The sequence below is a fragment of the Aythya ferina genome (assembly GCF_964211825.1).
Source record: "Aythya ferina genome assembly, chromosome: 1".
Taxonomy (NCBI): Eukaryota; Metazoa; Chordata; class Aves; order Anseriformes; family Anatidae; genus Aythya; species Aythya ferina.
In genome coordinates this window covers 179513326-179528745 of record NC_140296.1, presented here as the reverse complement: position 1 = coordinate 179528745, position 15420 = coordinate 179513326, and the positions used below count along the sequence as shown (strand labels likewise).

At 35.9% G+C, this 15420-nt stretch overlaps 1 protein-coding gene and 1 long non-coding RNA gene across 14 annotated transcripts in view; one reads left to right on the top strand and one right to left on the bottom strand.

Moving 5' to 3' along the window:
• Window positions 1-15420, bottom strand: part of FOXP2 (forkhead box P2) — a 429442-nt gene that overhangs the window by 137012 nt on the left and 277010 nt on the right. The gene's annotated exons all lie outside the window — the stretch shown is intronic.
• LOC311436530 lies at window positions 853-3183 on the top strand. The gene is made up of 3 exons (XR_014692914.1): window positions 853-1070; window positions 2321-2471; window positions 2552-3183. It is a non-coding gene; the product is annotated as an uncharacterized lncRNA (long non-coding RNA).

Genomic DNA, 15420 nt, shown 5'->3' with positions numbered 1-15420 from the left:
AGTCTTTACCGCTAAAGCTAAATCAACTTAAATCCTGCTGAGACCTTTCTTTATTTCTTATGGATATTTTTCTGAATTTTTTAGAATTTTGGTTGACATGAAGGTTCCAGGTACACACATAGTGCAAGAATAATTAGGGGAAGAAGCAGTAAACATGAATGTAAAAAAGGAGATACAATAATAGCAATTTTATTCATAATTTTTCAGGGGTTTTGCTAATCCTTCTTTTGGAGGGAGAAGCATAATCCTGTTTGGATTTAACCAAAAACCAACCAACTAACCAAAAACCACAATAAAAACACTGATATAAGACCACAAATATGCTATGCAAATAAACTGCCCATTACCTACACACTAGACTTATGAATGGTGGCATTCAGTAATATTTATGAGTGACTTGATAACAGGAGGCATAAGATTTAATCTAACCCCCTTGGAATAATTCTGCAGCATTAAAATCTTTTTCTAAGTGTGGACTGTAAGGCTCTAGAAGAATCTTTGTGCCATGATCACAAACAACTAAATGATCCAACAACTAAATACCTTTTTTTTTTTTTTTTTTTTTGAAGGAAATGCTTATTGTCTGTGGGAAGGGAAGGGTTAGGGAAGGGAAGAAAGAGAGGGGAGGGGAGGGGAGGGGAGGGGAGGGGAGGGGAGGGGAGGGGGAAGGGAAGGGAAGGGAAGGGAAGGGAAGGGAAGGGAAGGCAAGGCAAGGCAAGGCAAGGCAAGGCAAGGCAAGGCAAGGCAAGGCAAGGCAAGGCAAGGCAAGGCAAGGCAAGGCAAGGCAAGGCAAGGCAAGGCAAGGCAAGGCAAGGCAAGGCAAGGCAAGGCAAGGCAAGGCAAGGCAAGGCAAGGAAAGGAAAGGAAAGGAAAGGAAAGGAAAGGAAAGGAAAGGAAAGGAAAGGAAAGGAAAGGAAAGGAAAGGAAAGGAAAGGAAAGGAAAGGAAAGACCACCACCAACAACAAAAGTAGCAAAAGCAGCAGTGGTTAGCTGAAAGAGCACTTATGATCGCTATCTGCACTGCCTGAATTATTCCAGTTGCCTTCTTCTTGGATTGCTTATCTACCTTGTAAGTTTTCTGGTTCATGTGATTTCATGAGGACCTAGCACGCATGATCCAACATGCAGGGCTCTCTATCTCCAAAGAAGGCGGTGCGGCAGAATGAACCCTATTCCTTGCATTCTCACTACACCTGACTAAAGAGTTTGCTCTGAAGGGCAGTCTTTAAAGACTGTATAGACAGAGCTGAGAAAGAATTCCCCACTTTGGGGACTTTTAAGAATGAAAATTATAATAGAGTGAAATGACAAAGAGCTTTAATTTTAAGCTAAAATGCAAGTGAAGACAGACAGGCAAATGTCCTCAGGCTCCTCATCTTAGTTTCAGCCCTTGTGAGGAGATCTGGTAGGGAGTATATTCTTTATGATTAGAAACTTGCAGGGATAAAAAAGAAAAGACCTGAAGCTAGTAAAAATGTTTTGCAGAAAAGGAACAGAAAGACATTTTGAAATTCCCAGGGCATTTAGGTGCTAGAGAAATGATTGCAGTTGTATGAGGAATTCCCAAGGAGTATACATGAGCATCACAACAGGTTAGGCATTTGAATTAAAAGTAGATGTTCATCAAGCTTGTCCAGGGAAAAATTATCCTTATTATTGTGTCTTAGCACCCACAGTAATCTTCATAAATGGCAAGCTAATCAAGGAATTATAATAATAAATATGCTCAGGGGCATTATCATCTTTAGATGCATTTGTAAAAAGCAGACACACCCAGCTGCCTTGGTGCCAAACATATGTAATACTTCACGTAAGATAAAGTTTCTTATGCCATCAGATTGTAAAAACTTCATCTGAATCATGTACCATATATTGCATAATCACTACCTGTGCATGCACATTAAAAATAAATAAGTAAAAAAATTTAAAATCATCAACCTAGGCAAATGATCAAAATATGCTGGAAATGAAGTTAAGACAGAAACATTTATCTTTCCTTCTAATTACTCTTACTTTACACAGAATGAAAACCTGAATTTCAGCCTTTATTTTACCAGTCCTCTGTCATGTCTTGTCATCAGCTTCTTACAGTGAAACCTCAGTTACTAGCCTTCTCTTTTAAAGACATGCCTCAATATACATTGCACCTAGTTCAGATTTAATATCCTTGAAGTATTTGCCAGATATTCCTTTTTATAGTATCTTCTTCTTCTTCTATCTGCTTGCTTCTTCTTTTAACATTTTAAACCTCATCAATCTGTAACAATTCCTCTACTTGCCTCTTAGTGACTTTTCTAAAACATTCTGAATTTCTTCCAGAGATTCCTTCACATGTGGAATCAAACCATCACCATTGCCCTTCCTTCTTTCGAACACCTTCAGCCTCACTGCCTCCAAGACATCTAAGAAACAAACAATGGATGAGAAGTTTACTTCCCTCATAGCACACGTACTTACTCATCAGAAATAAGTAAGTATGCCCCCCCCTTGCAGTCCTATATAATATATTTTGGAAATTATTTTGGTGTCACTTGTTCTGCCTCTGCCCAGGTAACCTGCACTCCACAACTGTGTCACCTGCACAGGAGAGCAGAGTCCAGCACGGGAGTAGCCAGCTCTTCACCTGCCCTCACAGCATGAGCACTGATCATTGCAGGAAGAAAGCAATAAAAAGCCTCATCTCCTTCTTCATCTAAGCCCGTACCTAATCTTAATTCAAAGCCCATATCTATACATGCAGCAAATTTCTCATGCAGTTTTCTTGTTTGTTTGTTTGTTTGCAGTGTTTTTACAGTTAATACTGAAAATAGCCCAAATAATAATCAGGCTGATGTTTTGGATTCAGTAAAACCATAGGGGTACTATAAAGGTGTGAGAAATCATTGTATGGATTAAAGAGACACTGCACTTCTGCAAACTTTTTCAGACACTTCTTCATTAGCGATGTTATATTTTCTTTCCTGAAAAACTAGAAACAAAAATTATCTAAATAGTCTGGATCCTATCCTTGTACTCCCAAACCTTAACCATTTTTTTCAGTCAAGTAATACTCATGGTTTGTTTTATAACATGAAAGACCTTTTTGTAACCAATGACCAACAGAATTTTCAAACTTCTTGTAATATTTCACCTTCTCCAATGTACCGATAATTAAACTTCCACATAGACTGACATCTTTTGCAACAGATACTACATTTTGTCTTCTGATTTCATGTCAGTATTTTATGAAAAATGGGTTGATATATTTGAAAGTACTATTGCAAGTATCTGGCTATGAAATATTTTGTTGACAATGGTGCCTTGTGTCTAGTCCTCAATTGTTCCTATGTAACTATAGGTTCAGAGACTGAAAAGGGAAGCAAGGCTTTCAAGGACTAATAAAGAGCTTTAAAATTTATTAATGCATATGACGCAGGTTTTTTTTATGTCCTTTGAGTAGGTATCTAGCTATGATACTGGCAATATTTTACTATATCAAACTACTTATAGTGCCACTTAATACAAGAATACTAAAGAATAATAAACTAAGTTTTAGCTCTAAGCTCATCATCATTTCACATCAACAGGCAGTGCTCATTTTACAAACACCAGTAGGTAGACATGAGATTCCACATAAAGAACAAACACAAATAAAGCTTTATTTATTTATTTATTTATTTATTCGACTTCAGGTGTGTGCTCTACTAGTAGTTTACTGTTTCTAATATTCCCTTTGTTTTAATTCACTAGGAGTCAGTGCATTTTATCTGTGAACATTCACCTATGATTTCTTCCTAGATCATCAGTTTTTTGTACAAGGACTTGGAAATGCCACACAAAATATGGATCCTGACTAGGTATTTTGATAGTATCTTAGTATTACAATAAATACATTAGGACAATAAGTATTACTTCAGCTGTCATTTAAAATATATACATCCTACCTATTAGAGATGGAATTTTTATTTTACAGGACAAAATGTACATACTTCGTGCTCTGATATTTGAAAAATAAAGTAATACAGGCATATTATTACAGCCTTTTTAGTCCAAAGGTCTTGCCTTTTATGAGAGAGCAATCTGGATAATATCTATTAGTCTGCTGCAACTCCCAGGGCTCTGCTTGTGCAACACTGCAATGGACTGAAGAATATAAATGGGAGAAAGACCACTTAATGTCAGGACTTTGGGATTGGTTTCAAATACTTTCTGGAGCACAGTTTATGGCATAACGCCTGCATAGCTACCTGAACGCAGCACTATGGCCAACAGCTGAAGCAATCTTCAATTTTAGATGAATGTCAGAGGTTCTCACCCTCTTCTCAAGCAATCCCAGGTTTCATTAATATCATTAAGACATCAATGCTACAAGCACTCTAACATTTATAGTTACAAAAAAACATATCTAGTGAACTACTGAAAATGATATCATGACAATATGACTCGTATCAACTCTCTAGGACTTTACCTACATTGATAAATTGGCGAGTACCTGAGAATGTGATTTTCTGTGCTGGTAAGCGGTGTGCACAGCTCTTGGCTAGCTTTTTGACTTTTCCTGACCTGCACTCTCCCAAGCAACCCCCATGCAGTTCTGCAGTCACACATTTCCAAGCACCGGTCCCACTAGAGATCACTGTATCACTGTATTTTGGAGGCTAAAATGCTTATTAACTCAGGTGTGTCCCATCCCATGTCAATCACCCAGTTCAGCATCCAGGAGCAGTATGCTTACTGACACAAGTCATGCCTACGTGCTGAAAATAACTGAACCATGTGTTGGTTGAGAGACTGTCAGCTAAAGTAGCCAAAATATGATTCTGAGATGACTTGGACAAGTTTCAAAGGAGCCCGATTTCATAGCTCAACAGTCTAGAAAAACAAATCCTTTTCAGAAACAACAGTAATAAACACTACTTGGAAGGGAAAGAGAGGAGAAGATTCCTTTCATTCTGAAGTGTAGCAGCAGGAACCTCCAACAACATCCCAGAGTGTGTCTAATGAGTTTTAAGTACCAGTTTTATATGGACATCTTACACAATCTGGGTGAGTTTTACTTCTGACATCAAACTTTTGATACCAGCCACTGTTTTACAAGAAGCCAGTTTTTGAGGAGGAGCCAGAAAAGCAGAACTATCTTTGAAACATTTACATGAAAACATAGAATAAAATGTGGAAGAAAGGGAAAGCTCACCAGAAGTTTAAGACAGAAAGCAAGATCAAAGTAGGCCAGTTTTAAAAAATACTTTCTATCCCCAACTCTGTACCTCTCCATTCCTTCCTGCTTGCAGATACAAATATTGTGACTGTTGTGATTCCTGCCCACTAACCAAAACCAGAGTATACAAACTTCTGTGCTACATGAACATTATTATATATAATATATATAATACTTTTCAAGATTTTCTTAAAGGAAAAAAAAAAAGGAGAAGAAAAAAAAACAGGTTTGACTGTGAAGCATCTGTTTCTAGAGTCTGTGTCAATCAATTCCACAAAAATAGTACCATATTACCATTTCTGTAAATTCTAATCAGGTTGATGGTATTTTTCATCTTTATGTTTAGGCACTTAAGGCTCAGAATTCTGAGTTATGCAATTTGACAAAGTCTGCAGAGAAAGTAATTTTCAGAGCTCGAGTTAGTCACCAGCTCAAAGAGGAGCCCTGCTCTCAGCACTGGCACTGAATTCTCCTTATTATGGATAAAAGACCAAGCAAGGCTGTCCAGAAAAGTTGGCTTGGGCTCTGGTAAACAGGCAGTAGGGAATGCTGCAAAGGCTCTGGGGTGCACCTATGTGATTTGCACAGAGACCAGGGAACTGAATAAAAAGGCTCAGCTTCAAGCTCTCCGTTTTTTATTTTTTATTTTTAAGAACACTGTCAATATGAAAGGCCTAGAAATTTCTTTTAAAATAATTTAACAGCCTCTGATAGTTTTCTTTATATTTTTCTGCATCAAATTTTGAGAAGATTCTGACTAGAGGCCTTGTGTCTTTGTAAGTAGCTGTATCATTTGTTCATTGTAAAAAAGAGAAAAGGTGAATGACAGAAAAACTACATGGACTAACACTGCAAATTAAAGACACTGACAATCACAATTGAATAGGAGCAAAATAAAAATAACGCAAGTAATGCTGCAAGAGAGATTAAATTTCTTCCTGACTAGAAGGCATTGAAAAAGCCTCTTATTAGTAATCACAAATATAACAACCAGGCCAGTACAGTATCATTGAGACAATATATTCTAGTGACTGAAGATGATTATGCTAGTCAGGAAAATAAATTAATTTTACTTAAGCTGACTTCCTTTATCTTCAAGGCAAGTGTTTCTTTGACTTGTCTGACTCAATTATAGTAGCACAGATACTCCCTTTATTACAAGCAGCATTGGCAGATGCCATAACTACAAAGTGAGTACTTTCAATGACCAAATAAGCACCATTCCTTGAAATTTGTAGCGGGCACATGGAATGCACTCAAGCTTTTACATCACCTTGCAAGACAAATCAAACCATCACCACCATTTTAATGTATTTACATTGTGAATTAATGAAACTCCAAAGTAGACATTTTGCTAAAAACCTAAAGTTCTGAAAAAATCCTAACAGCAATGGCTGCAGGAATTTTCACCTCTATCAATAAGTATAAATGCTGGAAGAAGAAATTTCTGATTTTTTTCCAAGTGCAAGAGGTACTAGCCACAGCTTCTGCATTCCAGAATAAAAGTTTTTTTTCAGATAAGGATGTTTTTTGTATTTGGTATAATCAAAAGCCTCTGCCACAACTCTTCACTGAAAAATGATGTCTATTCTAGAATATGTTTTGTTTTAAGTTTTGCAATTATATTATCCCCATCTCTGGCATAGAAGAATTCTGGGTATTTTTCTAGATGTTACAAGCAGGCAAAGTAATTACAGCTAAAGGTCCAACAACATAGTTTTATAAAAGTTAAAAATCAATGATAAGAAGAACATTTATACTTGAGAACAAAGAAGGGGATTCAACAATGTACATTCACACAGTCATAAATTATTGTGTTGTATCAAACCTGTCACAAGCCATATGTACTCACTGTAATACAGCTTTAGCAAGTTTCCTGAATTTCTCAGCTAAAAAGTAGTATTTTGGGAACAGAGGGAATTCAACATTTCACGTGATAGCCTTTAGTGTATCCTCAAAATGAACTAATTGGTAAGACTAAAGATAGAAAGAGATCTGGTCCTGTATCCAGCCTTGCATTTCTTAAACTTCTTTCCCAGTAGGAAGGAATAAAAGCTTCTGACAAGGAAAAAAAAAAAAAAAAAAAAAAAAAAAGAAGGGATAGGTCAAATCTGTGCTTGATTAAATTGTTATACTGTTAAGTTTTACCATATGTTGATTGTCCAAAACATTATAAATATAATTGAGTATAAAATATTTTTTATACAGAGAGGTGTTCAACCAGTACAAATTAGCTGCAATTAAATCCTGCCTTTGCTGATTACTGTGTGTTCAACTGTCAGTCTCTCATGTCTATTCACGTTGTAGCTCATTTCAACTAAGATCCAACAATATACAAATTTCAAGCAGATTTAAATCACTTAAGACTAGTAAGGAAGAAACATAAGGGGAAGGTGAAATTCAAGGCACAGACAAACTCCACTCTGCAGCATCTCAAGAATTTGCAGAGAGAGTGACTCAGAATGGGGCATGTTTCAATGCTTTTGTAGGATCCTCAGGTGAGATACAAATGGTTTTGGACAACGATTACAGCCCGTCCCCCCATTTTTTTTTCCATGTGTGTGCTTATTGTTAATCGCAAATGCCAGAGGGATGCTTTGGGACATTAAAATAGCCTTTCTCTCTATATCATGGGGAAGTTCTGCATAGAGAGTTGTAGAAGCAACTAAACGAATGTAGCCCTTCAGTGCTTCCTTTCAAGGGGCAGAAAAGTAATTCTATTTCCATGCTCATTCAGTCTTAATTTCTTGTGCTGATTATGCCAATTAGTGCAGTCCTCTTAGTGAGGTGGGCATCTGTCTCCTAGAAATCTTACCCAACTGTTTATATACTTGCAGCTACTAACAGCTGTAGAACAAATTTGATATAGATCATGTAACTATCCCCAACCACAAGTGAGGAGAGAAGCTACAGACTGCCTGGTAAACACTCCACCAAATTATTTATGCTGTTTCTGCCCTAGTATGCTCCTTTCCTGTACTATGAAATACAAATTATATAAGCTTAAAAAACATATACATGTATAATATGCACATGAAATACATACTCCATTCCATTATGGAGTATTCAGATGAATGTCAGAGGTTCTGAGGTTCATCTCTGACAAATTTCCATTAAACCTGAAGAAAACTGAACTACCTTTACTGCAGCTACATACAACTGTCACATATAGGTACAGAACAATTCATGATCAAAGAGAAAACTATCTAAATAAGATGCACAATTGCACACCTACAAACAAAATCTCAAAGGCTTTTGTTTTCCTTTGTTGTTTTTTTTTTTTTTTTTTTTTTAATTTTTTGTTTCCCCTCTAATAATTAGCCTTACAATTATTTATTTTAAAGTATAAAGAATGTCTAATTCATGCATTCTTCTTGGTTCCCCAGGTGGACACATGATTTGTTTTCAAATGAAAATCAAATTCCTTATTCTCAAAGTCCTATGCAGCTTGACCCCTGAAGAACCTCATTTTTATTTTTTTCCCCTCCTTATAATGTGTCAGCTTTCCTTTTCTGCTTATGGTCTTCTACCCTGGGTGACTCCAAGATTTTTCTCATGTTGACCTACATGGCAGTTCCATGCTATTATTTCACTCAATAACTTCAAATCTTCCCTCAAAACTTGCTCTTTTCAGTTAGCCTCCTAATACAGACCTTAATCCTTAATTTAAGATTTGCTTAAGCTTAAATAAAAGCAAATTAGCAAACAAGAAGTTCAGGCCTAAATAGTATTAATAAAATGTATATGTCAAATAGGACTGATTTCAAGACATTTCACTACTTCTTACTTCTGTTCTTTACTCTTTTTCTATTTTCTCTTGCATTTTAATTCCCATTGAATCAAATTTATATGCTGCAATTGGTGTGTTTAAAACTGTCCTACTAAAACTGTCCAACCTGACAGGGTTAAACGATGTTACAGCTTTATAGCATAACAGTATTATTTTGCTTACAGTAGTAACTGTTTGGATTACAAAGTTTCAAAGGCAAGAATGGCAGAAGTAAATGCTTTTTAATAATGAACTGATTTAAAAATATAATGTGTTATCTTGCATGTAACAGTAGCTGGAAACACACTCTTTGCTGTGAATAAAATATACATGAGTAGCAGAGTATTTTACATGCCATGTATGACCAGTATGCTGTAATGACCTGCATACAAAAACAGTTAACATATTAAGATAAATGAGGCCATTGGGAGGGCGATTTGCCAGGAAAGAGACTAGGATTCTGCATTAACACTTCGGACACAGGACATTACTGAGGATAAAAGTGTTTTGTGGGGTTGTGTTTTTTGTTGTTTTGTTTTTGTTTATTTGTTTTTAAATGGTAACAAAACCTATACTTTGAATTTGTCCAAAAATTCTTTAGGACAATCCCAAATTGGACAACATAAAAATCAACAGTCTGTTCACTTCTGAAAATCCTGGCCATCCTCTTCAAGACTGGTTGCAGTTTGTCCCCTGTGCTTTGAGACTGAGCATTCAAAAATGCAGACCTACAATAGCCAAGCTGCCCCTTTTTATCTGGAGGCTTTAGGTATCCCCCAAGACTTTTATATAAATGTAGTGCACTCTGGTTTACATTAGAAAAGGAAACATTTATCTTATCACATTGATATCGTCTCAGTACAATATTACATTCTGGAATAAGAAAATATTGCAACTTTTCTTGAAAAGGTCAAGAGGTACTGTTTATCTTCGGGGCATAATGAATTACATTGCATTGCCTGGCTAGGAACTCCAAGAGAACAGTACATGTTTTGACGCATAATGCGCAGCTCAGTGTTCTGAGACAGGAGGTGGAATAACAAACAAAGCTGTAGTATAATATTTCGCCTTCAAAACACTGTATAAATAGGAAACTATGCAAGAAACCTAGTAAGTAACTAGTGTTCTTGCTATTAAAAATATATATATATATGGGGGACAATTCTAATGTGGGGTAACCTACAAATCTCTTCAGCCTCTTAATTGCATTCTAAATTAGAGCTTACTTATTTACATTGTATGCTATACTTAATAGTTGCTGTGCAAGGCAATTTAATAGCTAGAACTTTCTGGCTTCCAGTTTTATAGTCAGAACACATCGTTTTATTTATAAAAATCACAACTTTTATGTCTGACTGCTTACTTTGTGCTGCAAGGATCACACTCTCAATTAATTTTTATTGATCACTAAATAATGCCCATTGTTCTAAAATGTTTAAACTTAAATTTTACAATAGTTGATCAGAAGAGAAAATATTATTGCTTAATCTGAAGTCCCAATAATAGAGACACTCATGTCTCTTCATATTTCCTATATCATACCCAGTAACATATAAATGGAAATTTTAGTGGAAAAATCTGTGATGATACTTATCAAGCAAAAAATATTTTGCCCACAGAAAACAATGAAAACACTTGCACATTTTTAATATCCTTATCTTTCAGCAGCTCATCTACATCCCACAAATTGTTCATGAGGGAAATTTAAGACTAATAAGTAGTAATACGTGCTTTAGTCTCACATTTTTGTTTTCTAAAATGAATGAGAAATTGAACTAAAGAATGAACTGTGGCGTCTGTGGAAAAAAAAAAAAATAGCAAATTATACTAGAGACTAGTGGCAAACCTAGTCTCTTGGAAAACCTCCAGCGCCCTGCGATCATATTTTGCCTGGTATATTACAAAGTTAGCAGCATGCACACATAGACCAGAGGAGTCATCTGTGAGGGAGACATGGTCTCAGCATGCCCCATTTCTGCTCAGTGCTGGGGTGCTTGGCTACTACTCTCGCTAGCCAACATTTCTGCAAGGAAATTTTCCTTACTCTTTCAAATTTTCTTTCCTTACTCTGTTCAAATTCAAAATGGTGACCGCAGTGCTCAGTATTTACTTTATCTCTTACTACCGGAAAGGGTAGTAAGGGTAGTACTCCCAGAGATGGAATTTGTCTCAGATGGCAGGTGAGAGCACCAGCTCTCATAATCTACTCACTCAGCACAATAACTCACATTTCAATTTATTCTTCTATGAGATCCTGAAACACACAGTGGTCCAAGGAGTATCAGCAGTCAGGAGATGCCCTAATACATACTGTAGATCCTTATCAACATGGGGGAAAAAAGAGACATACAAAGAGTCATATCTAGATTAAATACTGAAAGAACTTAATTTCTATTCAGTTCAGAAAAGAGGTATGACAAATATGAGAGGCCAATATAGAAATCATATTTGTGGGTACTGGATCATATAAGAAAACAATGAAGATCTATATGAATTGTATTACTTGAGGGCCCTAAGTCTTTATCAAACCACTTTCATATAGAATCACTTGTAAAGTGCCAACTGAACAGCTGCAACAGTAACAGGCAAGACCTCTTTACCTGAAATAAAGTAGGAGAAGAGGTTGAGCATGAACCTCCATTATCTTGGAGACAAAATTATAGCTAGATCAGTTTTCCAAAGAATATGCCAAACATATAAGTTTTTGGATTAAGTCAGGGCTTCATTTTTAGATGTTATTCCATCATTAAAAAAAAAAAAAAAGAAAAAAAAGTATTTATTGTAAAAAAAAAAAAAAAAACATAATCTGGGGTGTCACAACAGATCTTAACAGTTCTAGGAGATGAAGACATTATCAAACTGAACACTGAAATAGGGAGTTGGGCTCATAAACTTGTTCAGAAAACAGTTTGGAAAATTATTAGAGTCTGGCTCTAATCAGACCTTAATCAGACCTTAAATAACTGTTAGAATAAAGTAGCATGAAAATGAAGAAAATATTATTTTGTATTTAAAAAAAAATCTAAAAAACGTTCATAAATTATTTTGTTTTCAGGTTTTTGTTTTGTTATGTTTTTCCCAACAAACCTGAAGAAACTGAAGTATATCCCATTATTTAGAGTGTCATCTAAGGTATCGAGAGACTTTATGTGGAAAGGGGAATAATACATATTTTGGTCAGGTTTCCAGATAATAACCACAACTGCCTCTGTCTGAACTGAAATGAACAGAAATATACAAAACACTCTTTTTTCCCCTTGTTTTCTTTCAAAAGTGTTTTTACTTACCTGTCACAATTGAAGCAAAAGCCAAGACAGAAAAATGACAAATTTACAGGAAGCTTAGTTGTGTTTTTTGTTGTTGTTGTTGTTGTTGTTTTTTTTGTGTGTGTTTTTTTTTTTTTTTTCTATAACTCACTACCAGATTAATGATCAATATTCACAGCCTTGAATATGGCTATGCTCAGTTCTGCCAGTTGGCTTGTAAGCATGTTATCTGAGTCTTGAAAATAATGTTTTCTGCAGAGTTTTTCTTGAGAACAATACTCCTGATTTTAAGGAGAGTGCCTAGTATGTATAAAATGCTTAAAATTCATAACAAATTACCACTGGTGTCCAAACCTCTAATACAATAAGATAAAATAATAACTATAAAGTAGTAAAAATAAAAATAGATGTAACTCAGAATTCTCAAAAAATTAGCCATTACGATTTAGGAAACAATGCATGTTGCTTTCCACACATTTTAAGAGAGAAAACTTAACTTCAAAACTAAAGAAAGTTTTCTACTTTGATCTTCTAAATTTTATCTGATGTTTCTGTATTTTATTTAGCTTTTCTCAGGTCCTACCAATGTATTTTTATTTTTTTTTCAGTTATTGTTGTTCTTTCAAAGCAAAGCCATTTGGTGTCCACAAATTTCTCATGGGATTTTGAGAACCAAAATCCATAAATGAATTTTAAATACTGAGTTAAAAGCTGTTCCTTCACACTCTTTTTGTACCAATACTGGATAGCTGTGTTGATAAATGGAAATAATTCAAACCTGCTAAAGGACCTGCTTGTATCTTCAGTAAGTCAGGTCACCATTCTCTGAGGAGGAACTGAAGATATTCCTGCACTCACTGGACATCTTAGATTTAACACTTGGCCTCTCAGGGTGGTTTTTATCTTTTAAAAATGATTTTTGACTTTAAGGAATGTTTCTGAAGGGCTTGGCTAGCTCCAGGCATTTAACCCTGGCTGTGCACTTGCAGCACACCAAAGGGTGTGTCTGTCAACTGGAAGTCACCAACAGCACTGAAGAAGAGACACGACAGCCTGCCACAGCACAGCAAGTCCAAGACTGACAGAGTACCCTCGACGCACCCTATACATTTTGAACAAACCTGGAGAAATACAGTACTGTCTGAGGATCTAAGGAGATTTTGGAGGCCAGCTTAGGAAGCAGGAGAGGGACTGAGAAGAAGAACAAAAAAGTCATGAACAAAGTAGACCTTATTATGATCATTCAAGAATTTCCAGCCAGTGGTACTAGGAGATTCAGCAATTAGTGGTCATCCTTGGAAAAGGTAAAGAAAACCAAAGAGGAAGAGTGGTTTCTGCCTTGAGGAATCTTTCACATCTCATTCACATCACAGGAGCTGTTGGAAGTTACAGTTAGCCCTTACAGCACTTGTTTGATTATTGGTCTATGCCTTAAAAAATAGTAGATGTTTCATGCTACTCTTCCCTTATATTGGCAGAGAAAGCTTTTCTCTGTCAATCTGAAATTTCTCTATTAGGCCTCAGGTGTATACAAAAGGGCCTGCAAAGACAGGAAGGATGGGAAAAGCCCATAAGACGCTTACTGAAGTTTATCGTAAAATGGAAGAAACAAGAAAGGAAAAGGTATTTGCTCATGAGATCATACAAAAACAATTAGGGGATATCAGACTTTGCTATCAGATTTTTATTATTAGGGAAATCATTATAGAAGAGCAAAAACTCCCATCAGAAATGGCCACACGTTGTGCTAGACATTCTATAAATACAGTGCACAGACAGATTTCACAATAGTTTTGGATAACGTTCAGGGAGGTTAAGGGGCCACTGAATGAAAGTATAATTAAGTTTTGCAGTGTAAAGTTTCTCATGCATCTATTGTGATTCAAGGATATATATTATATATATATATATATATATAAAAAAAAAGTTTAAAAATATTTTGCTTATCTATTAACATAAATGGTATGACAAAAGATTTTTGGCCTCTCTTTAAGAGCAATGAAAGACAGCCCTGAAAATAACGGGATAAGACATTAAAAGGTTTTAGTAGCAAGGTTCCATACAGTAGTGAAGTTGGACAGTGCCATCTACTTTTCTGTATGCAGAAAAGTGTATGTATGTCTAGCCCTGAAGGAAGTGTCCAGGCAGTTGGACTTCATCATCTTTGTAGGTCCCTTCCAACTGAACTATTCTATTCTATATAGCAATCATAGTATCATAGAGCAGTCATATAATTAGAATTGATCTGAAGCAGAAAAAAAAAATATATTGGAATATTGGTCTCTCAGGTCTTTTTGCAATTGGAGACAAGTTTTTGCTGACTTTTGGTGCTTGACCAAAAGGCACCTCTTTCTACTACACCACTTTCTACTCCAAAGTGTCCATCTCTGTGGCTCTATGATTTTCTTCTCAACCTTCCCATTCAGCTCCTCCTCTTCTTTCAGTCTGTGCTCCCTCATGTATATGTGCAGACCTGCATCTTGGTTCCCTCCTATGCTCCTCATCATTAGTTTCTTCTTTCAAATTCTTCATATCAACAATATGCATATGGTTAATTTTCCTTGCATTACAGAGAGCATGTAAACCAGGCAATATGTCCTCTGAAAATAGTCCCTCTGAAAATAGCCCCTATAACATGCCAGTGAAGCAGCTCCCATCATTAAGAACAGCCTGTGGTCTGAGCCTTCACAGGAGAGCTCCTGTCCTCCCAAAATGGTCTGCTAACTGAGAAAAAAAATAAAATTATTTGAATTATGGCCTAAACCCCACCGAGAATAATGAAATGTCAGCCATTTTGAAAGACAGCATTTAGACATGGAAATCTCCTCAATAGAGTAGCTTGAACGAGCCATGGCTAGGAAAACAAAGCCTCATGGTTGGTGAGGAAAAATGAGCAACAGCCAAAACACACGTGTTTGGAATGCCTTCAGTGTAGTGCAGATATTATGTTTCAGTAAGTTTTACCAATAAAGAAAGTAGTAGAAAACTGGCTGCTTCTGTAAAATCACCAGGAATAAAAAGTTTGACAGGGTTATCAAAAGGATTCACTTGAAATTAATTTTAAACTAAGAAATCATTAACCAATTTACATTTTAAATTCTCAAACAATTAATTCTATGTTCATGGAGTTAATGTGGGGGAGATTATGATATATTTAAATCCCAGCTATAACGTGCAAAAACTTCAA